This window comes from Mauremys reevesii, linkage group 7, assembly GCF_016161935.1.
Source record: "Mauremys reevesii isolate NIE-2019 linkage group 7, ASM1616193v1, whole genome shotgun sequence".
Classification (NCBI taxonomy): domain Eukaryota; kingdom Metazoa; phylum Chordata; order Testudines; family Geoemydidae; genus Mauremys; species Mauremys reevesii.
This window is the reverse complement of record NC_052629.1, coordinates 31573040-31597565: the sequence shown is the minus strand read 5'-3', so window position 1 is coordinate 31597565 and position 24526 is coordinate 31573040. Positions and strand designations below refer to the sequence as shown.

The 24526-nt window shown below is 43.0% G+C and overlaps 1 protein-coding gene across 8 annotated transcripts in view; it reads right to left on the bottom strand.

Annotated features, from left to right (window-relative positions):
• PLCE1 (phospholipase C epsilon 1) overlaps positions 1-24315 on the bottom strand; it is a 312093-nt gene extending 287778 nt beyond the window's left edge. For 3 of the 8 annotated variants that reach the window (XM_039546690.1, XM_039546698.1, XM_039546697.1), the window contains exon 1: positions 23624-23812. The gene's annotated coding sequence lies outside the window, so the exon portion shown is untranslated. Of the gene's footprint in view, positions 1-18321; positions 18484-22727; positions 22914-23158; positions 23198-23317; positions 23398-23623; positions 23813-24116 lie in introns of those variants that run through there. The other 5 variants (XM_039546694.1, XM_039546692.1, XM_039546693.1 and 2 more) reach the window with 5 other exon arrangements.
• Between the last annotated feature and the right edge of the window lie 211 nt (positions 24316-24526).

Sequence of the window (24526 nt, the reverse complement as noted above, 5' to 3'; positions counted from 1 at the left end):
TGAGTGCTAGCAGGAGTAGGCAGCACCCAAGAGTATATTAAAAAAGGGATGATATCAGATAGGACAATCAGACACACACCACACAGTTCCAGAGAGGGAAGTGTCCCCTTTCAAATATCTTGTTTTGAAGTAAGGGGTTGGGAAAGGTAGAATCTGTTCCACTATCCAAATAGCATTGCTGCAGTAGATTTTGAAGGCTGGGAATATTTTTCCAAAATGAGACCTGTATATGGTGTGTTGTATGTATGCAGGGGAAACTAGGACTATACTTAAATTTGTACTAGTATGATCTACATATGTTATTTCATCAGAAGTAGAATGGATTAAATTCCTGTTGTATGTTAGTCATTTTTTATTTTGCAACTACATTTGTTATATGTTCTATTAATAATTACCTCCCATTTCTACCAAAAGAGTTATAAAAGGGTAGAGAGAATGATGCTATGGCATTTTATACTCAATGCCTTACCAGCTGGGCTGAAATGATCAATCATTTTCTTAATTGGAAACAAGAATGAATAGAAGCGGTAAAAATGTCAGTGAAACAAGTTTTGTAAATTACAGTATTTCTTTACTAGCCCATGTAAAGCGTTTCACAAAAGTACCACAAGGTCACTTTTACAGATCAAAATCAAAATCCTGATATATTTTAAGTATGTGTGAAAATTATCAGTTTACAAAAGTATTATAGGCAGAGCTGGCAGCACCACCTATTACTAAGGTTGCCTGACACTTCCCATTCTATGACCCTATATTCAGATGCTTATATCTTTGGCATACTTCAACTATTTAGACTGAAATTGACTGTATCTGTCTTGGGTGAATAATTTTTGGAACTTTTCAGCCAAAACGGTTCAGCTATTTCCAAGAATGAGGGTAGAGAAAAATATACTGTTTTGTCAGTGTGAAAAAATTCTTGAGACCTGAACAGCCTTAGCACCCTCATGCTTTTGAGTGGGGACTTGAAATTTTGCAGGAGGTTGGCCTTTGTGTCAGGGATAGCCCTTCTCACATCCCAGAGAAAATCCACCCAAGTTATAAACCTCTAAAAAATTGAAGTTCATCCATGGTCAGTAGAGAGCTGTAGAATCATAGAAATGTAGGGCTGGAGGGACCTGAAGAAATCTAGACTATTTCTTGCCCCCCACCCCAACACAATGAGGCAGGATTCAGCATACCTAGACTACCCCTGACAGATCTTTGTTTAATCCATTCCTAAAGATCTCCAATAAACAAGGATTCTACAACCGCCCTAGGTAACCTGTTCTAGTGCAAAGTGGGGTGCACAAGACGATCCATTGGGGGGCATGGCAGGAGGAGTGCCACTGGAGCAAAAGGGCGGCGTGGCAGGAGGAGCACCACCGGAGGTGGGAGGGAGGAAGGCCAGAGGAGCACCGCCCTAAGATTGGCCAGAATGCCATCCCAGGCATGTGCTTCCTGCGCTGGTGCCTGGAGCTGGCCCTGTGAGGTATCCTGAGGGAAGAGTGGGAGTTCCACAACACGGAGGGGTTGACAGTGGCACTCTCACTCGTTCGTTCGCTTTCAGCGTATTGCAGTTTAGTCTGCAGAAGAATGGGGAAGGGGGCATTGATAGCTGCTTTCAACTACCTGAAAGGGGGTTCCAAAGAGGATGGATCTAGACTGTTCTCAGTGGTACCAGATGACAGAACAAGGAGTAATGGTCTCAAGTTGCAGTAGGGAAGGTTTAGGTTGGATATTGGGAAAAAACTTTTTCACTAAGAGGGTGGTGAAGCACTGGAATGGGCTACTTAGGGAGGTGGTGGAATCTCCTTCCTTAGAGGTTTTTAAGGTCATGTTTGACGAAGCCCTGGCTGGGATGATTTAGCTGGGGACTGGTCCTGCTTTGTACAGGGGGTTAGACTAGATGACCGCCTGAGGTCCCTTCCAACCCTGATATTCTATGATTCTATGACCTATTATAAGGTTCAGATCCTTTTCTGCAGTATTGTTTTCCAACCAGTTATTCCCAATTTTGTATTTGTGCATTTCATTTTTCCCTCCTAAGTGTAGTCATTTGCATTTGTCTTTATTTTCACCTTGTTGATTTCAGACCAATTCTCTAAACTATCAAAATCATTTTGAATTCTAATCCTGTTGTCCAAAGTGCCTACAATCCCTCCCAGCTGTGTCATCTGCAAATTTTAAGTGTACTCTCTACTGCACCATCCAAGTCATTAATAAAAATATGAAAGAGTACCAAACAAGACAATCAGAGTTCTTCAATATTAGCAGTAAATCTCCAGAGAGCCCTTCACTGAGCATGCTTGAGCCTCTCTCAGCTCCTAGTGCTGACCAAACTTTAGATGCACCATCCCTATAGAGCGAACCAGAAGGCTCCAGCCCAGGACAACAGCAACAAAGCCAGACTTTTCTTGTAATGGCTGCTCCAGGCCAGGCCATGCATCAGAAATGAGAACAGGGAACTTGTCCTTCCAGTGGTCCCCTGGTTGGCGCCCAGACAGCATGGAGGAGAAAGCAATATGATTCAAATGCAGATGGGACAAAAGCCATCCTAAGAGGGAGGGAAAGGAGTAGATTGGGACAAGAAATCAAGTGAGACTAGGACTGGAGGTGGGGTGAGAGAAACTGTGACTGGAAGCTGGGGGACAAGCCTGGGACAGAAAGCTGGGGGGAGGAGGAAGAAAAGAGACTGGAAGCCAAGGGAGGTGGGGGAAGGAGAGGCTGGGGCAGCTGGCACAGAAGAGGAGCTAGATGGAATGTCGGGAGACTAGAACCGAGTGCAGAGAGGGAGAGAAACTAGGGTTATTATACTCGGACATCAAGCCCAAAGGGGGAGACGAGGACTAGCTGGTCAAAAAGCCTCAGGAGTGGGGACTGAGACTAGGCAGGAAAGGAGACTAAGACAAGTACAAAGAGCCAGGGGTGGGTAAGAGACAGGATTCGGGCAGAAGGGATCAATTTTTGGTGAAACAAGCAGAAGAGTCTGGGCCTATCAGAGTACATTCAAATACAGAGCATGATATGGGACCCAAAATTCGTGAGTGTCAGACTCCTGCTGCCACCCATTATCACTGAACCCCAGTAGCAAAGTGTGTGTCCTTCTCCTCTACTATCAGTCCACATAGAATATGACAATCTACTGCTAGCACTACTCCATTAGCTCAGAAAGGAGAGGTCTATGCACTGGACCTAAAGGTTCCAACCCTACAGATGACCCATGTGGGTATCAAAATGATGCTACATGATGGAATTTGTGGAGCTTTTTATTTTTACACACAAACATAACTACACTAAAAAACATTAAGGTAACAAAGTCAGTCACTCAAAACCTAAGGCCTGGTCTACACTAGGACTTAATTCGAATTTAGCAGCGTTAATTCGAATTAACCGCGCACCCGTCCACACCAGGAAGCCATTTAATTCGACCTAGAGGGCTCTTTAGTTCGAATTCGGTACTCCACCCCGACCAGGGGAGTAGCGCTAAATTCGACATGGCTATGTCGAATTAGGCTAGGTGTGGATGCAAATCGAACTTAGTAGCTCCGGGAGCTATCCCACACTGCACCACTCTGTTGACGCTCTGGACAGCAGTCCGAGCTCGGATGCTCTGACCAGCCACACAGGAAAAGTCCCGGGAAAATTTGAATTCCTTTTCCTGTCTGGACAGTTAGAATCTCATTTCCTGGTTGGACATCGGGGCGAGCTCAGCAGCACCGGCAGCAATGCAGAGCTCTCCAGCAGAGGAGTTCATGTAATCTCTGAATAGAAAGAGGGCCCCAGCATAGACTGACCGGGAACTCTTGGATCTGATCGGTGTGTGGGGCGAGGAGTCTGTGCTTTCGGAGCTGCGCTCCAAAAAACGGAATGCAAAGACCTACGAGAAGGTCTCCAAAGCCATGAGAGACAGAGGATACAGCCGGGATGCAACGCAGCACCGCGTGAAAATCAAGGACCCCAGACAAGGCTACCAAAAAATCAAAGCGGCAAACGGACGCTATGGAGCCTGCCACCACTGCCCCACCAGTGACCATGGACTCTGATGATGGGACAGTGTCGACGGCAGTTCCTCGGCGATGTTCGCGGACGGGGAAGATGAGGAAGGGTTTGTGGAGGACGAGGCAGGCGACAGCGCTTACAACGCTGGTTTCCCTGACAGCCAGGATCTCTTCATCACCCTCACGGAGAGCCCCTACCAACCCTCTTCGGCCATTAACCCGGACCCTGAATCAGGGGAAGGATCACTCGGTAAGTGCTTTAAACATGTAAACTTTTATTCTTACTATAACAGGAATCTGAAGTATGTGAAAAGGGGTTCTCTATATATATGGGGATAAATCAGAAATCCTCCTGGGAGATCTCCACGAAGCTCTCCTAGAGGTAATCGAAAAGCCTCCGCAGGAGGTTCCTGGGGAGAGCTGCCTTATTGGGTGCTCCGTGGTAGCACACCTTTCCGTGCCAGGCTTTCATGAGGTACTCAGGGAGCATTGCCTCCCCGAGCACGGCTGCATAGGCCCCTGGTTTGTGCTGGCTTTCACGCAGCATGCACTCTCTATCTCCTTCAGTGACCCTCCTCAGGGCGATCTCGCTTGGCGACTCCTGCATCTAATTAGGAAAATTACCGTAATGTTACGCCTGGTCCAAAGTATTTTAAAAAAATCTGCAGACAGACGGCGTAGCAGAGAGTCAGCACGCTGCTGCGTGACAAGCGTAACGGGAAGCCAAAGAATCAAATGGACGCTCATGGAGGGAAGGAGGGGGGGGACTGAGGACGCAAGCTATCCCACAGTTCCCGCTGTGTCCGAAAATCATTTGCATTCTTGGCTGAGCTTCAAATGCTTCTAGGGTCAAACACAGGGTCCGCAGTGGTTCAGGGCATAGCTCGTCAATGTACAGCCACCCCCCACCCCCAGAAGGAAAAGGGAAAGAAATCGTCTCTTGACTCTTGTAAATGTCACCCTATGTGTACTGAATGCTGCTGGTAGACGCGATGCTGCGGCACGCTACGGTAGCATCCTCGCCCCCCCTCCCCCGCCTCATGGGTGACTGATGGTGCAAAATGACTGGTACCCGTCCTCATCATCAGCCTTGCGGTAGATGATGTAGTGCAATAGGACTGCTACCTGTCCTCATCATCAGCCCATAAGTAGACGGCCTGCTAACCGTCTTCATCATAGCAACAGGGGGCTGATCTCCATCAGCCCTCGCCCTTCATGTGTAAAGAAAAGATTCTGTAATGCCTGGACTATCATAGCAGCTGGAGGCTGCCTTACCCTCATTTCATTTCCCTAACAAGTCACTGTTTCTTATTCCTGCATTCCTTATTACTTCAGCATACAAATGGGGGGACACTACAACGGTAGCCCAGGAAGGCTGGAGGAGGAGGGAAGCAAGAGGTAGGGTTGTTGCAGGGGCGCCCCCTGTGAATGGCACACAGCTCGTCATTCCTGTGGGATCTGACACAGAGCGGCTGTGCTCTGTAGTTCTCTGATACACTAAAACCCTAGTACAGTTGCCCCATATTCTAGGCGGGACTGTTTCTATTTTTAGATACCATACAGGAGGGATTGACTCGGGGAGTCATTCCCAGTTTTGTCTTTTGCGCCCCCGGCCGATCTCAGCCAGGGGCACTTATGACAGCAGCAGAAGGTGTAGTGCAATAGGACAGCTACCCGTCATCACCTTGCCAATTTACATTGGCGTGGTTGATGGTGCAGTATGGCTGACAACCATCTCTGCTGTCATGCAAAAGCAAATGAATGCTGCTGTGTAGCGCTGCTGAATCGCCTCTGTCCGCGGCATCTAGTACACATACGGTGACAGTGACAAAAGGCAAAACAGGCTCCATGGTTGCCACGCTATGGCGTATGCCAGGGCAATCCAGGGAAAACGGGCTCGAAATGATTGTCTGCCGTTGCTTTCCCGGAGGAAGGAATGACTGACTACATTTACCCAGAACCACCCGCGACAATGAAATTTGCACCATCAGGCACTGGGATCTCAACCCAGAAGTGCAAGGGTCGGGGGACACTGCGATGGGGTAGAACAGGGGCAGAGTTTATGCTTTCCGGATTGCCTGCTGCAGGAGTGCGGACGAGATAGGTGCTGTGCATGGTGTTGTTCACAGACACAGACTAGACTGTGTTCATTGTTCGCAGAAATGTATCTTTGCAAGGAATTCACTCCCTCTTTCCCATCACACAGCTTCGACTTCTCCAGACCTGCCACAGCATCCCCCTCACAGAGGCTGGCAAAGATTAGGCGGCAAAAGAGAAAGACATGGGACGAGATGATCGCTGAAGTTATGGGGTGCTCCCGAGCCGAGGAGGACCAGCAGAGCCAGTGGAGGGAGACCCTCTCTCAGCAGCAGCGCTCACACAGCGAACGGGAGGAGAGGTGGCGTGAGGAAGACAAGCAGGTGACTCAAACGCTGCTTGGACTAATGAGGGAGCAAACGGACACGCTCCGGTGCCTTGTGGATGTTCTGCAGGACCACAGCCAGGAGGACAGAGCACCCCCGCAGTGTATCTGCAACCGCCCTCCCCCGCCACAAAGTCCCATACCTCCCGTCACCCAAAGTAACCAGAAGGAGTGGCGCCAGGGGCTGTGAAAACTGTCACTGCACCCCAGCAGAGTGCTCAAGTACCCAAAGCTCTCATACCCTAATTTTTGAGAATTCCTTCCCTTCCTGACTCACCGTAGCCCCAATCCCAGTTTCATCCCCTGATTGTCTGGTTAATTATTAAAAATACTTTGCTGTTAATTACTGTTTCCCTCATGCTTTTTTACACAACGCTGCGTTTGAAGGGGTGGGTGGGGAAGGGGGTAGGGTATTGCATAGGACAGTCACTTTTAGCAGGGTACAGAGACGGGGGCAGGATCAGCAGCAGGTCACACACACAGTGCAGTCAGTAGGCACCCTGGTCGGTATGGGAGGTGGTTTGCAGCTTCTGTGTGGGTGTGTGGGGGGGTACGTGACTTTGTAGCGGGGGAGGGGGGGTTACAGATCTCATGCAACGGTCCCTGTCCTGGACCACAGAGCCACGTAGCAGAGGAATCTGTATCCGTCCTCCCCCGCCGCAAGGCCACATAGCCCCCGGACACAGAGTCCCAAAAAGGAGGGATGGCAGGCTCCGTTGAAACAACCAGTCCGGCACTGCGGACCGCTCTGGGAGCAGGAGCCTGTCATTCCTCAAGTTTAGAGGCGGTCTTTACATCACCGCACACCCTACCCAGCACAGTCTGCGTGCCAGTTTCAACCCTTTAACACAAAGTCATCAATAAAGAAACCTTTGTAAAGTCACAGTGGACCATCTGTTTTATTTTTAAACGTGTGTTGGAAGTGGGGGAAGCGGGGTGGACGGGGTATGTAACTGCAGATGCTAGTCAACAGTAACTTGGTAAAGAAACAGGGGCAGGTTCAGCTTCTCTGTAAAGAAACTGAACAGTCACAGGTCACGCTGCTCGCTGGTACTTGAAGAGTTGCTTGTCACTGTGCAAGGCGCCTGCACAGAGCTTCACGAGCCAGAGCATTAGCGGGTAGGCTGGGTCCCCGAGGATCACTATAGGCATCTGCACATCCCCAAGAGTTATTTTGTGGTCCGGGAAGAAACTACCTTCCTGCAGGCGTCTAAACAGACGAGATTTCCTGAAAACACGCGCGTCATGAACCTTGTCCGGCCACCCGACGTTGATGTTGGTAAAACGTCCCCCATGGTCCACCAGTGCTCGCAGCACCATTGAAAATTAGCCCGATTTCTCAGCAGCTGACTGTGGAAGAGGTGGACGATAAAGTGCGAGGAGTTGACAACGGCCATAACTGCCGTGGGCTCCGTGCTCGCAGTGCTGTGGCGCCCGCGCGGTCACTGAGCAGAAAAGTGCACGAACAGATTGCCCGCAGGCGCTTTCGGGGAGGGAGGGAGGGCGTGATTGATGGTTCAATGATGACAGTTACCCAAAACCACCCTCGACACATTTTTCCCCCCAGCATGCATTGGGGGAAATCCCAGAATTCCAATGGGCAGCGGGGAGTGCGGGAACTGTGGGATAGCTTCCCACAGTGCACCGCTTCCAAATTCGACGCTGGCCCCATTACTGTGGACTCACACAGTCGAATTAGTGTTTTTAGTGTGGATACACAAATTCGACTTCATAAGGTCGATTCCACAAATTTGACTTAAGTTGATTCGAAATAGTCTTGTAGTGTAGACATACCCTAAGACATATCAGAGTTAAGGTTGCTTGTGCAACCTTAATTTAGCCCCTTTGCGTGCATGGATTAAGATAGTCTTTAATTACATAATCACATACTAATTTTTCCACCCCATCCCTGCATCATTCAGATTAACCTGCCCTAGAGAGGAGTCATAGTTATGTAATGAAGGAGATTGTAGTTTGTAGGCCCCCTGCTTCATTTGTTGCAGAAGCTGGAACGTGTGTGAACGAGGCAGAAGACTATAGCAAGAAAAATGATGGTCTTATGGTTAAGGCAGCTGAATACCATCCTGGAAAATTGGATTCTATCCTTAACCAGCATCACACAGGAACTCTATGGTAGAGGCAAGTCACTTAAGCCAAACTTTTCACAGCTGGTCTGAGTGCCTGACTTGAGACCCTGGGGGTCTGATTTGCAGAAGTGCTGAGTGGTCACAGCTCCAACTTAAGTCAATAGGAGCTGTGCATTGAACACAAAGTGCTATAGAATGCTAAATACTCTGAAAATCAAGTTCTAGTCATCTCAAATTAGGCACTCTAAATTAGTTGATACTTTTGACCTTACTCTCTCTATGCCTCTGCTCCTTATTTATAAAATGAGAATAGCAGCATGTCCTTACCTCACAAGGGTATTGTGAAGATTAACTGATTAATGTTCATGAAGCACTCTGATTCTAAAGTGATAAGTGCCATAGAAAAGCCCATGAGAAAATTAATAATTCTGTCTTTAGCATAGAATTTTGTGTAGTAAATAAGTGAGAGCCACACATTGAGTACTGAAGAGGAAACAAAATATGGAATAGCTGCTCATGCAGTGGGCATCATCCGCTGTGAGCAATGAATGAGACTGTACCACAATACATATGTGGTGGGCAGCAGAGCATGCAAAATTAAAATTGAACAGGCACCCTTCATTCTGAAATGCCCTAACTTCTAAGTGCTTGTCTTTATAATATTAATAACGTTAGTTTAATGTAATTTGTGTGTAATTATTTAAAGAATGGTCATTTAAATGAAAAGATAACTCATCTATAAAATGACACTTGCTACAATTAATCAGATATACCCTCAGGAATAGCTGGATATCCATGTACAATCCAGCTAGGAAGATGACCACAACAATTTCAGGTTTTTTCCAACCATTATATTGCCTATAGCTTTCGCTCTCTCATTCATTCTTATTATATATACACACAAAACTTTCCTTCCTTTATAAGGCAAAAATGACAAGCAGACTTCAGGAAGTTAGGATAGGCTCCAGAAAGATGGATCTGAGCCACACAGAACAAATTTACAGTTAAGAAGTTACTCTTCTATTGTTCCACTCCATCCCTCTGAAATTAGTGGAATCTATACCACCTACAAAAGAAACTGACTCCATTGCAGTTTAACGTAAAAGAAACAACAAAAGTAACCCATTGTGACAAGGAAGACTTTTAATTTTCTAAAAAAACCCAAAAAACTAAATTAAATGAAAAAAGGGTGAAGCAACACGATTAGTGGCATATAGTGTCATTGAAAAGTTGCAAGAATAAAATTGAATTGTAAACTTAAATAGTGTTGGATAATGGTTAAAGAAACAAGAAGACAATGTATCAATGCAGTGCACAAAGGGTATGAGGAATCTAAAGGGGGAAAAGTAACGAACACTACATAATAAGGAAGGAAAACCAAACTAATGAGGATGCTAAAATGACTAAAATACTTACATTTTATTATTTAAAAAAAACTGAGGATAAGTATTAAGACCTTAAAGTTAACTCTTAGAAACTAGCAAGAGGATGAGAGAGGATTTATGACAGTTGATAAATAGGGTAGGGAAGTAACTTCTCAGTCCAGGGAATCCCAGCCCAAACTCCCCTTGCCAGAAACCGTCATCCTTCGCTTATGATCCTGATGTGACTTGCCATATGCTATTGACTGCAAAGCTAATAGTAAGTGTTCATCATAAAATACAGAGTTGATGAATATACTTGACCATTCCGTTGTTTCCTCCTTACATCATATAATGCCATAGGTCTTCTTAACTAAATGCAGTGAGCACTATCAGATGGTTAGAATGCAAGACTGGTAGTCAGGAGACCATTCCCATGGTGCTGCTGATTTAGTGGGTGACTTTAGATAAGTCAATTGGGCCCCAATTTCAAAGAAAATTCCATAGATGTCCAGTGCAGTATGCAGGCATTTTGGCTCAATACTTTTAGAAGTGCCCTCTAATTCTCTGTCTCTCAGTTCTTGAGTGCCCAACTTAAGACACCTTAACCTCTCTGTACTTCAATTTTCTTCTCCAAATCTGGGAAGAATAAAACTTTACTGAATGTTATGAGCCTTAACAAATAGTTATTTGTTTGCTCAGACAAATGGTACTGAACAATAAAAGTACAAATATTATGATAAAAAGAACTTAGTTTACATTAGAAATGTATTACATTGTACATAAACATTAATTGAGGAGTGTTATGTCAAAATAAAGAGTATTTAGAACTTTAAAACAGATGTAATTGCTAATGGAGCAGTAAAATCTATTATTTTGTCTTTCAACCCAGAGCCCTCCAAGGAAATGCTGCAAGTCTACATTATTATTATTACTATCGTAGCACCTAGGAGACCCAGTTGTAGACCAGGCTCCCATTGTGCTTGGCACTGTAGAAATACAGGGGGAAAAAAAAAAAAGACAGATTGGCTCTTTGGGTCAGGAACTAAGTAAAAGACAAGAGACTATGGCTATATATAGATGAGGGAGTAGAAGGAAACATTGAGAACATATTGGTCAGCAGGATAGAATGTGGTCTCAGTACACTGATAGCCTAACCATTGTTCGGTATGTGTAGGTGTCACAGCAAATGAGAGTTTTAGGGAGAGGAAGGGTGATAATGAGTTAGTTATAGGGATATTTACAGGGAGTTTCTCCCAAACATGAGGGGAAGCATGAAGGTGCTTGCTTGAAAATGAGGAGGACAACTGACAATAACCTAAATGAGCTTTTTAAGGGTGTGTATGAATGAGGGCTGGAGGGTAAAGAGTAGGATTGTGCAAATGTATAGAGCATAAGGATGGAAGCAAAGATTTTATTAGATTTCATTTTCATTATAAGGTTCACAATAGATGGTCACTGGAACATTTCAGTCTGTACCAACAACTGAAGGCTTTGACTTCCATTTTCCTGGTGTATTCAGGATTTTTGGAACCTGGTCAAAAGAAAGTCTCTGCACAGACAATACTTCAAAACTCAAGTTCAATTAGTTTCCTTCAGCTTGGTTTTTAAATGAACTTGGACAAATGAACAAAACAAGGGACACTTGTTCAGGCAAAGGTTTTTTTGTTTTTTTTAAATGGACTCAAAAAGAGAAGGTTTTTCCAGCTAGCATTATCCTTTTTCCCCTAAGGAGAATCTGGCCCCCAATATCAGTTAATACCACTCCCTCGAGTACCTCCTAATAGCGTGCTGGGGATCAATTAAAACATTATTCCTACATAGACTGTGGTTTTCCCTCTGGAAAACCAATTTTTTTCAGTCTGAATAATTTGGCTTAAAAGATAAAAAAGGCACTACTGAGCTGAGAGACCAGAAGCTGTTTTAATATCCCTTATCTACCAACTACCAAAACTAGAAATTATGTACCTCATTTTGAAACTGAATCCATCCAGGAGTCTAATGCTATACAACCATTGGAAAGTTGGGAATTGCCCACCTCATTTCAGACTTGTTTTTAGTAGCTGCTGTCTTGAGAACTATCAGGATTACAATCAATGCAGAACATGAACTTCAAGTTCAGAATCCCAGTTCTTAAACGGTATATAGTGTTCATCTCTAACCAGGTTGGCAACACCCTGAAAACTCTCATCATATTGCCAGTCTCACAAAATTTTGTCAAGTATCAGAGGGGTAGCCGTGTTAGTCTGGATCTGTAAAAGCAGCAAAGAGTCTTGTGGCACCTTATAGACTAACAGACGTTTTGGAGCATGAGCTTTCGTGGGTGACTACATGCATCCAACGAAGTGGGTATTCACCCATGAAAGCTCATGCTCCAAAACGTCTGTTAGTCTATAAGATGCCACAAGACTCTTTGCTGCTTTTACAAAATTTTGTGTTTTTTCTTAAAGCCCCAGCACCTGGAGTCATGTCATTGCTGAGAATTTCAACTTATTTTTTAAAATATGTTCATAGTTGTGGTAACCTATAAAGATTCAGGAACCTTAGGATAAAGACCCCAAAATTATTATTTTTAACCCCATCTAATGATGTTGGATGGCATATCAAGTGACTTTTGAACCCTGAAGGGCTAGTAACACTGTTTTCATTGTAAAAGAAATTGCCTGATGACATGTTAGAACTGAAGTTGAGAGGGGGAGTCATACATTAATCAAGACAAATTGCTGCCGAATCCGCGGGACCAGGGACCTCCCGCAGGCAAGCCACCGAAGACAGCCTGACTGGCGCCCTCGCAGGAACCGGACAGCCGCCCCCTGCGGCTTGCCACCCTAGGCATGCGCTTGGACCGCTGGTGCCTGGAGCCGCTGCTGCACACATTCCAAAATAAAATGTGGAACTAACAAGACATTTGCTGCCATCATATTGTTCACTCTGCTTGTGTGCTGTACTTCTTCCCCCTCTCTCTCTGTCTTGTCTATTTATTTTAGGCAATATTGTCTCATTGCTTCCTTGTACTCCCCCATCTGTTGTCTCTAGCCTTATACTTCGATTGTGAGCTCTTTGGGGCAAAGACTGTCTTTTTGTTCTAGGTTTGTATAACACCAAGCACAACAGGGCCCTGGTCCATGACTGGGGCTCTTAGGTACCATGATGAGGGAAATTGTTTAAATTCGCAAAAAAAATATTTTTCACAATCATTTTAAAATGTTAAATCTTTCCCACAGAAAAGTACAAAAAGCTATTTGCATCCTACACTGCTATGGACATCTAAGCAGTTCCTGATTCCATACCCAAGACGACTCACAAGAGCCTACTGAAGTAGTGTAAATAGATTTTATCTTTTCCTTAACCCAATATTTTCCTCTAACTTCCTTGGGCTACTATAGTTCCTTCCGAGCACAGAAAAAGGAAGTCCTTAAGACAGCAGCAGCTTGAGTCTCTAAGGGCCTTCCAGTTTTGCCAGGAAAGGGAACCACAGAGGGGAAAGTACTATTTTTAAAATGTACATAGTTTAAATTTTTAAATATTTGTGATTTAATTTTTTTTTTAAATTTTTTTAAAGTGCCTTTAAAGTCCAATAGAACTGCCACTGCTAGAAAAATGTTGCCAGGTCAGTGCAAATAATTTCAGGATCCATAAAAATGTTCACTCTCTGAAAAAAACCAAAACAATTTAAAAAAAATCAATACACTTAACCACAAATAAGCAACAGCAAATTTAATCTAAGTAACCAAATATTTTACATTCATTAACTAACAAATACCCAAGCTAGAGTCACTATGTGGCAAATCAGGATTTTAGGTGGTGTTAGCATTCTGCCATGAAATCTGTACATACTTTACTCTCAGATGGTGTAAGTAAAGTTGTGGGCTGTCAAGGCTGATTCCCCATTCTGGCACTTCGAGTGCAGAAGGTGGGAGCCCGCAAGGATTCTAAAAATAATACTGGCCACTCCAGGCTTGTATTAAACTCCCAAGCTTACAACTTCTCTCTAACCTGGGATGGGTAGATGCTACCACCACCCAAGTGCAAAAAAAACCCCTTTGGGCCCAGGAAGGCGCACTTGTGAATTCCTCCCTGTGGTGTACCCTCAAGCCCTTTCATCTCTCCTCTTTCCCCCCGTGGAAGAGCTGAGAAAGAAAACAAAGGAAAACAACTGTTGCCACCAGCTAATTAAACAACATATGCACAACCTCTTAGGACAAAAACAACAACAAAACAATCCTGTTCTTAAAAAAAGGTAAATTTTATTAAAAACAAAAAGAAAGAAAATACATCTGGAATTTAGGCTATTGCTAGATTTAAAAAGAGCAAATATAATAATTAGGCCTCAGGAATGGTTTTCCTGAGGTCCAGCTTAATGGTTACAAGCAAAACAAAAAGCATTTGGAGGTTAGCACAGAGAAGTCCACATGCCATACAAAAATAAAAGAGATAAACCTAATTGCATTTTTCTAGACATTTCCTGATCTACTTACATATCTGGGGTTTTAAATAAGTAGTTTCTAGGTATGATTTGATGATTTTTCATACCTGACAAAGCTTTTTACAGCATAGTTCCAGCTCTGTCCCTGCTCTCCAAGAGAACAACTACAGACAGACAAAAGGGGAGTCTTGTTTCAATTTTAAAGAGTTCTAACCTTTCCATTAGCTCTTTTGGTCAGGTGCCCACTCACTTCCCTTTATCTATGTATGCAGTCAGACTTTTTAACCCTTTACAGGTAAGGCAAGTAGAGAACAGCTAGGAAGAGGGATTTTGTAGCTAACTGGCTGGCTGGTTGTCCATAAAAGGGAGTCCCCCCCACCTTCATTTGTCACATGGGCTGACATGATTAAATAATACATCTTGGGGTTCATCCATATTCCCATATGTCTTAAACTCCAGGTCCTAATGTCTATCAAATTCTGATGACAAAGCACCAAAGGAGGGACGGTTTGGACAAAAAGGGGCACTCTCATTTAACAATCAGTTAGATCTGTCTCAGAGAACAAGTTATCCAACCCTTTAATGGAATCCTCTCTGAAATCTGTTCTGATGTAGAACCAAGAGCCAGCTGGATGGAAAGCTGAGTTTTTATATGCACCATGTCTCTGCTACTGTGAAAAAAATATTACACTACAAACATCACCACCCAATGTTATAGTACTTGGATAATGTCAATACAATTTGCAGCAGATATAGAAAATATCTATTTAGATAGTTTGACAGCTATAATTCACCCTGTGTTTAATGCTATTTAAAAGACAAGTTTATACATTTACTTCAGATCAATATTGTGAAATAGCAAAATTTAGGTAGCCCCCCAGCATGAATGAATTAATATAGTACATATGGAAACTAATGTTTTTAAAAGCGTGCAATGAGTAAAAGGGATACATCTTTCCGTTAACTATTTAGTAATACAATCTGTAATTGAACATCTGACCCAAATTACTTAAGTAAAATGTGGGATGGTGTTTTTGTAACATAGCTGGCATGGCAGTGAATTGCTCTAATGTTTAAAGTGGGGAGATGCAGGGTCTGTTGTAGTTGGGGTCAGGGATGTGGACATAGGATGGGTTTTGGCAACTGGGGAAGACAGAACAGACTTTTGCTCATTCTTCCTTCATCTCCTGAGCAAAGTCACCCCTTCCCTCTCCTGCCCAAACCCCCTATAGATTTCTTTATGTTGGGGAAGGGCTAGCTTGAGGATTGTGCAAGACATTGGCTCATGAAGAGGCCTTATGGAGGGGAAGGGCAAGGTGTTAGTATGCGATGTGCCTGGTGGATAAGTAGTCTTTGGTTTGCATATGTATTCAGCCAGCCTTTTGTTGATTTCACCAGCTCAGCGGATAGGCAGCTTCTTCAGGTGGCTCACTGGTCTGTAGGGGTTCAAAAATTAGAACAAAAGACTTTTTGTGGTACTGACAGGGACATTGAAACAGGCCCTGAAAACAGAGCCATTACTGGTTTTCAAGGTCATTCAGTCACCCTACACGGTAATGAAAGTACAATCACACAACTGATTTTCTGTTGTAGCAGGCAATATGTGCCACAAAATACAACAACATCAGTTGCTCTTTTTTTAGAATCTAACCTCTATGTAACAAACAGGATTTGACATTATGGGCAGAAGAGGGAAACTGGGAAAAATCCAAAGCAAAAACACAAGAGAGGAATCAGATACTGAACTAGTTATTGGTTGCATAGTGACCTTGTTTTTGAGCAATGTATATTAGCAAATCCCTCCTACAGCCAGATCTGCATAGTGCGAATAGATGACTGTGGAAGGAAAGAACTGGAAAAAATGTTTTGCCACCCAGTGCATACAGAAATGCATTCAAATTTTGGAACTCTGCCAAATGTTCTGCCAGACAAAAGAGCTATACCCAACACTACAATTAATTTTATGAGCGTTATTTCCACATATTAGAAATTATATTTTGTAAGCACATACACTCATATGGTATGATGAAGTCTCACTTACTAACACATGATTAATTGCCTTTTAAAAACTATTAAGAAAACAAGATGTACATGACTGATTGTATAGTGTGAGGCTGTATAGCAATAATAAAGAAGGAACAAGATACTTAAGTCTGAGTTGTATAACTTGAAATACATATTGTTCAGTGACAGACACTAATATGGTGACAGGTGCTTTATAAATGTATACAACAAAAAAGGCCCTATAAGCCTTCCTTGAATATTTAAATGAGACACACTAATTAGAGTGAAAATATCTTTTAAAAGCCATAGCCCTGAGATACTGGTTTTATTATACAAGTGAGACCATAGATCCCAGAAAGAGATCAAGTTTCTCTAGATCCAGGCTGTATGTGTACTGAATGGCCAACAAGATTTCAGTAGAATTTTTTGTTTAGACATCACCTAATTATTGCAGAGTACACTATTACATGAAACTAGAAGTGAAACAGACCTCCAATCAAAACCCATTACAATACCTACATTTTGAGAGGTCATTAAATCTAAAACAATCCTGGTATAAGCATCTGCCAGAAACCTTGCCTGAGAGTACAACCATCATCAAGGAAATTGAGAGATTTCCCACTCATGTTATGGATTAATTGTGTGTATCCAAAAGCTTTTCCCTTAATATGTGATTAGTTGGCTTCATTGGGGTTCTACATTGTATGTACATTTTAATAAAAATTATACACAATAGTTTCTAAAGCTCCTATTTTCACCTCCTCTTCCAGCTGCTTCATGTGAAGGGAAGCAAGACTACAGACACTGATATGACATGACCACATGCAGAGGGAAGGTAGCTATGCAGGGTACTCCCCCACTACAAAAGAACTGTGCAACCAACAGACTGCATTGGGGGTGGGGGGGACGGACTTGGATGGAAGCTGCACTACACAGTAGATTCTCTCCCAGAATTCCGAAGGAGCCACATTAAGCAGTATTTGCTCCAAGAATTATGGAAGAACCACTGGGGGGAAAAAAAGGACTTCAAACAATCTTGTTTGCTCTTTAACCCTTTACTACCCAAGATGTCACAGAACCACCTTGGATGAGCAACCTGTGAACCTACTGGCCTGATCAAGTAATAGGTATGACTGGCAAGAGCCAGAGGGAAATGCAGAGGGGTTCAGCTGGCCAATAATCTGCAGAATTGGAGTCTTGGATACATGCAGATTCCCTGCTTTTATTGCTTACCTTACACTTGCACCTCTTTTGGTTCCATACACTAACAGAGATGAGATTACACGGACCTGCAACTTTTACAGGGCCAGGGAATGTTTGTATTAGTTAGTTCCCACCCACATAATTTTGAGCAGAAGGGAGATATATAGACATACAGCAGGTGTCTAGTTTATTTGAAAATTCAGACATGAACCTTATTAGTAAAATGTATAAATATTAAACAGTTTTAGAAGTACAAATATTAAAATATCACTGTCCACTAAATGAAGCATCTTATCGAATACATTTATCTTAATATACTCACATGAATTAAACAATTCATTATCTTAATCTAGTTATAAATATATCTGAGAAAAAATGAGAAAATTGAAAACTAGCAAAAGAAAGCAAAGAAGCAAAATATGCTCTTAAAACATTTTAGTTTGGATATTAAAAACATGAAAAAAAATTTCCCTTCATTTTCATAAGCAGGCAGGATCCAAAACAAGCAGAATCAAGCCAGAGAAATTAAAGAGTGAGAGCTGACACCATGGAAGTTTCTCAACTGGAGCTCCACAAGCTTGTTCCTTCATGCAAATTTGGGGGCACTGTAGATGAAGTAGATCCACAGAGCAGTTACTCTACACAGCATGATACCCTCACACCCCACTGATTTCCAAGTGGAAATTCAATCAGGTGTTAATGCTGCTTGAAACTACCTGCACTGCTTTGAGGGGAAATCGGCAAACTAAGTGGCTGATTTTAATCAACAACTGAGTTTTGTATTTGAAATAAAGGAATGCATTATAAAAATGTTAGAATAAAGATGTATTGTAGCACAAACCTCAGAAATACCAGAGTTCACTTCAGAGGCATTCTTGCTGTACACTGTAGCACAGATGGAGAAAAATATTGTGGGAGGAAAAGTCCCACATCAGAGCATTGTCTAAAACAGACAGCAAAATCCTACAACACTAGGCAAGGTCACATGCAACTGGAGAGTCATCTGTTTAACAAAACATACTATTATTAGACGCAAGTTATACAGCACTTGTGCATACTAACAGAATTAAAATATTATCCCAAAATAAATATTTAAAAATACCTTTCACATATACCTTTCATGTAACTTTACTTTGGTACACAAACATTTTCACCTTTCTGCTTAATCAGATTTAAATGTTATTAAGAATTAACAGAAAGAAACACAAAGAAGTTAACTGTAAGTGTACATCAGAATACCTTTAAATATTTAAATACCATTTCAATATCTTTTTTAAGTATTTATTAAAAAACTTTACAGGTCAATTGAAAAATTAAGTGGATCATTTTTACCTTTTTTAAAAAAGATCTCCATTGCAATTGTCTTACCAAACTACTTAAGATTACTTTTCTGTTGATTGCAATATACAGCGAAAGACATTCCAGAGCCCAGAACCCATTTAGTCTAGTAAGGCGTGCCGCAGACTACTGTGAGTAAAATGTCACAGCTGAAACACTAGCCTTCAGAATGCCAATCTTCATGTAAGGCTCAATCCTGCATTTCTCGCACACCCAAAACTTCCCTAGACTGAATAGGAGATTTGGATGCAGACAGATTTTCCTTGAGATATATTCATATATGCCCCGAGGTTTGATGCCTAGCTCGCTTATGACCCAATGAATCACCACAACAGCTAAGATCACCTGAGACACCGTTGCTGATAGTTGGTAGGTGTGCAGTCTTGGGGACTTGGAAACTGGATGATTCTGGAGGACAAAGTTTAGTTTTGAAGCTCAGTCCCCTGAGCAATCTGTTACAGGTCACCTTTACAGGTTTTCAGGAACAAGTACAAGACACCTTTTAGGTTAAGCATTTGTTTGACTATGGTGGATTATTTATGACTGGTTAGGGTAGTTCAGGAAGGAATACTGGGGATGGTTTGATTTAGTATCTAGTTGCATTCAATTATGTCATTCACCCAAATGCTAGAGCGTTGGAACATAACAGACCATTAATGGCCAGAGTTTGATCTCACGCTGGTGTGAGTCTGAAGAAACTCCACTTACTTCAAGGGAGATCAGAATTCTGTCACTAAAGAAAGAAAAGAGACCCATATATAGGTAGTGCTAACACAATGACCCACTTCTACAACATGCAACTCTCAAAGTAAATAGGAATTTTGCTCAGAAATCAAGAGTGCAATATGATCCACGTTTGGCAGAAGCATGATTCTGGAAACCCCACCCACAGTCAGATCTCCACACAGGTCTGCCAAGACAAACAAAGCAGTATGCAATGTAAATCGTACTGCTCTTATTTGTGTATTCAGTCACTTATGGCCTCAGGAACTCATGTACAATAATGCTAATTTAAAGGGGATTAAAAACACAATTGAGGGCAGAATTTGACCACTGACAAACATGGCTCATGCTTTTGCATACTAATTGTTTTTTTATAATAAAAAAACAATTAAAAGTGCAATCTCTTACAAACAAAATTAATTATATTTCATAGTTAAAGACAGTGGACCTAATGCCACATCCCTTATTCACACAACTAATACCAAATGACTGCAAGGGGACTAGTTATGAGGATAAGTTCTATTCATGTTGGAGTTAAATGATTAAGCACTATGTTTAATTTATGGATTTTTTAAAAGAGTATATAAAAATATAGCAGACATTATGATTAATTAGTTGTATTAGTATAGTGCCAAGGAGCCCTATTCATTGACCAGAACCTCATTATGCTAGATGCTGTACAAAAGCAGAACAAAAAGACAGTTCCTGCCTGAAGAGCCTGGTTCCTAATAAGATTCTTTCAAAATGAAAAGCAACCAACATGGAAATACTTTTTCTACTGGAAGATTATTTCAAAGATCAATAGAAAGTAAATATTTTATTTTGATTAATGAAAAATGCTCAGCAAGAATTAGAATTTTAATGCAGTTATTCATATATATATGGATTTTAAGACCAGAAGGGACCATTGTGACTTATGTCCTGTGTTATGCAGGAAGTTAGACTCGGACTTCCCTGAATTAATTCCTGTTTCAGGTCCAATAGCTATGGTTGAACTAGAGCATATCTTTTAGAAACGTATCCAATCCTGATTTTAAAATTACTGGTGATAGAGACTCCACCACAACCCTTAGTAAACTATTCCAATAGTTAATTTCCCACACTGTTAAAAAATTGTGCCTTATTTCTAGTCTGTGTTTCCAACTGTTAAATCATTCTTGTAGCCCTTTTCTGAACCCTTTCCATGACTCTCAATGGATACATCTATTAGAAATACTTTATTTGATGATTTATTGTTTTTCTTATCCTTACTTTACTGATAGAGTTTTTTCTGTCTTTTCTCATGTATCAACAAAATTATGCAAAAATATAGAAAATATATTGGTTAAACTGTATTTAGTATTAAATTTTGCTTAATTTAACAAAAATACATTGCCCAACACATACCACATAAAAGTGTACAGAGTTGAGGGTAGCTGGCACTTTGTAGAACTGGGCCCAAAAAGGGGAGGGTTCTAAGAGCAAATCTAGCTACAAAGAAACCTGTCTCAACACACAGGAAAGTGAAAATGAACTCATAATAATGTATTGGATCAATGTCTTAACATGGCAAAATATGAGAAGTTTCCTTTTACTCAGATGACTAAGAGGAGAATGGAAGAATTTAGCAATCCCCTGTTAATTTCTATGCAAACTGGGCATAGTTTCTCATGACTTACGCAGTCCAGTTTGTTTCTCTCAACAGCTTTCTATTGGTGATCTACAATATAATCAGTTTCCTGTGATAAAATTATTTGTAGTTTGATTTTGTTTATTTTTTCTTCCTCCCGTTTGTCTAGGTGTTGCTCATCTTGTCACTGTTTTCATCTAATTGGAAATATACATATACTGTTTGTAGTTAGCTCTATTTCTCATAAGATGATTCAAAAATAAAAAGGAAGGCTTCTGATTTAAGATGATTATTAGGTAATTATAAATTCTGGAATTTAAATTCTTTAATCATTCTCAGATGTTGAGGAAAAAAGTTTATAGTGGGGCAAAACTTCATCCCCACTTCTGAAATACTTATAAAATTTATGTTTTTATTCATTCAACAAAATCTTGATATAAACATAAAATACCAATTTTAATTCTACTCCCTCGCAAATGTGCATTACAATTAGGGATGGGCAAACCGCACACCAAAATAAGAACCAGTCTGAACATTTGTCTGCTCCTTGAACCACAGCCAACCCTTTCATGAGTTTCTGTATCATTTCAGTTATCATCCTACTACCCTGAGAACGCATCAGCTCAGCCTGCTGATACTCCTATAGCTCCTCTCTAGGGTTCCCTGCTGGTTCTCAGGTATACTGTACACTCTGGGGAATGAGACTAGCAAATCTTGCACAGTTTGGCCCCAATCCTGCAAACACTTCAATGGGACTAGTAAGGAATGCAAAGTTACTCACAAAGCTAAACTTTTTCAAACATATCAAAGGCAAGGCCAGAACCAGTGGGGGAAAATAATATATTTATACACTTTGCTGCTTTGATTGCCAGGTTTCATCTTAGAACGAATTTTTATAAACATCTGAGAATGCTTATTATCGTAAATCACCGAAATGCTGGTGAGAGACCACTTCACTCCAGTAACCTAAAACTTTGTAGTTTATCAGATGCTGCACCTCACCTAGAACAATCCACTGAGATGTGATTAGCCAGAATGTTTAAAGCAATGAAATATGAAACATGAAACTTATTACTGATATAAACCAGGCTATAAAGTGAGAACTTCAGGGGGAAGATAGTGAGGACTTTATGCCCAGTTGTAATTTATAACAAGTTTGTTACAATCCGCACCCAAAAAATACACACTCTCTGCATTTCCTCAAACCCTCTCCAGAGAAAAGAGGATATTTTACAACTAAATATTGCAATGCGAATACATAGAAATTGCATGTTACTGTGGATCATCAACTTCACACGCCTAATGGAGAACTGATATATGGGGACTCTTGGGGAGCAAAGAGAGTGCAAGTGTAGCCAATGCAAGGATGTCAGACCTAATACAACCCCCCTGAAGTCCATGAGGCTGCCGTAGTGCAGGTGTGGCCCCATGGACCCATATCTCGGTGACTGGGGAGGGGGACGCTCTCTCACCACCCGAACCCCCAAAACAGCCTCTGGAAGTGATTCCGGGCAGCCAGGAGACCCACCCACCCGAGCCCCACGAACGCAGGCAAGGAGCCTGTGGAAGCGCCTCACCCGCTGCCGGGGATAAGTAGGAGACGGCAACTTTCAGCGTCTCCCCAGCCTCTTCCTCCTGCTGCCGCAGCCGAGGCCGGGCGGCGGGTCACTGCAGCAGCCCCGAGGGCTCTGGCCCCGGCGGGCTGCGCAGGGCAGGCTCCGGGTCAGGGCAGCCCCCGAACTCAACGGCTCCGCTGAGCGGCCCGGCGGGAGGAGCGCGCGCTGACCGAGGGGGAGGTGGCCTGCCGGGCTCGCAACGCCCAGCTGGGCGGAAGGAGGCGCAGCGGGAGAACTGGGGGCTCGCTCAGCGCGGGGGCTGGGGGGGGGGGAGAGGAGGCGTACGGCCGGGTTCCCGGGGGGGGGGGGGGGGAAACGCGCCCAGCCCTCTCCCCCCTGCCCAGCCACAGGCACCCTGAGGTGAGCGTGGTAGGGCCAGAGCAGGGAAGCACCTTGGGTCCTTAGCACCAGGGCAAACAGCCCAGCGCTGGGTGCTGCTGCCCCTGCTCCTGCGCGCTCTGCCCCGGGAACTGGCGCTGCCCCCTGTAGCGCGCAGGGGGGTTGCATTACACCGCCTCCAGCCCCAGAGGAATCGCCTCAGGGGCACACACCGTGCAGGGCAGCGCGTCACAACGCCAAAGGGTCCGCAGCCTCCCCCGCCGGCACAGTGCAGGGCCAGGATGTCTGTGCCTCCACCAGCGGGCTCCTGATCCTCCCCTCCCACAAGCTGCAGGGAAGAAGGTTTTTGCACCGACCCAACAGCACAAGAGGGGGGCGCCCGCAGAACCAACAGGGCAAGATGAGACTGAACCTTCCACACAGACCGGTCTCCCCGGTTATATGTACCGCTGTGAGGCGTTAGGTACATTGCCCTTCCATCCAGGTTAAAACGGTTACATGCAATATTAAATACATACCCCCATCCAAAGAGTTTGCGCCATTGTGTGTAGTGCTACGTGCCCGGAGCGAGAGTTTACATTGTTAGAAACACCTCTGCATTCACCTCCTCCCAGCTGTAACGCATTTGCTTTTTAAGCAATAGGACAGTATCCCGGTGGTGCCTGTCATCGCTTTTAGAGCTGCAGCCTGCTCTGGAATTATGGTGCATCTTCAAAGGCTCAAGCTCAGAATTTCGGTGCTGAAATCAATTAAGATGTTGATCTTAGAGTGTCAAGGACACTACAGCAAACTATTTGGGGCCTGGGATTTCCAAACTGCTAAATACATTCAACTGCTATTTTTACATTTGATTTGGTTTGTAAAGCTCAAATGACACCGGAGCTTGGAAAGAGGAAAGGACCTGGGTAAAGACCAAACTCAAAAGGAGAGAGTTACAAAAATTTCCTACACCACCTCTGTTGTGCATCTTCAGTTGATTTGTTTTCAGCCTTTCCTGTTAGTTTTGCTTACCTCTGGCAGGCAACTCGTTCTGTTTTAAGTGGTAATACCCAGTGACTCAAGATCACTGGATAACGGAGCCTTCTCCAAATCTTTGTAAAGCAGAAGCTGGTCCAGAGCCATTGTGTGTCTCACACGTTGTGAATGAAAGTTCAGTCTAGAGACTAATCTCTGTGAAAGAGTTGGCTTTTTTCCCCCGTTCGACTGTAGAGTCGAGTTGTGTCCCTCCTGCTGCCTCATTGCATTGGAATGTCTGAGCTAACTGTGCTTCCAAAGAGCTCAATACCGAGCAGAGCTGTACTGCCCAGACCTTGTGGAGATTTTAATTCACTTCCAAGCCTTGCCAACAGTTGCACACAAGGTGCCTTTTTTACACCCTGCTCTCTGTCCAGCGAAAAATGCAGGCTATCTCAGTGAAAACA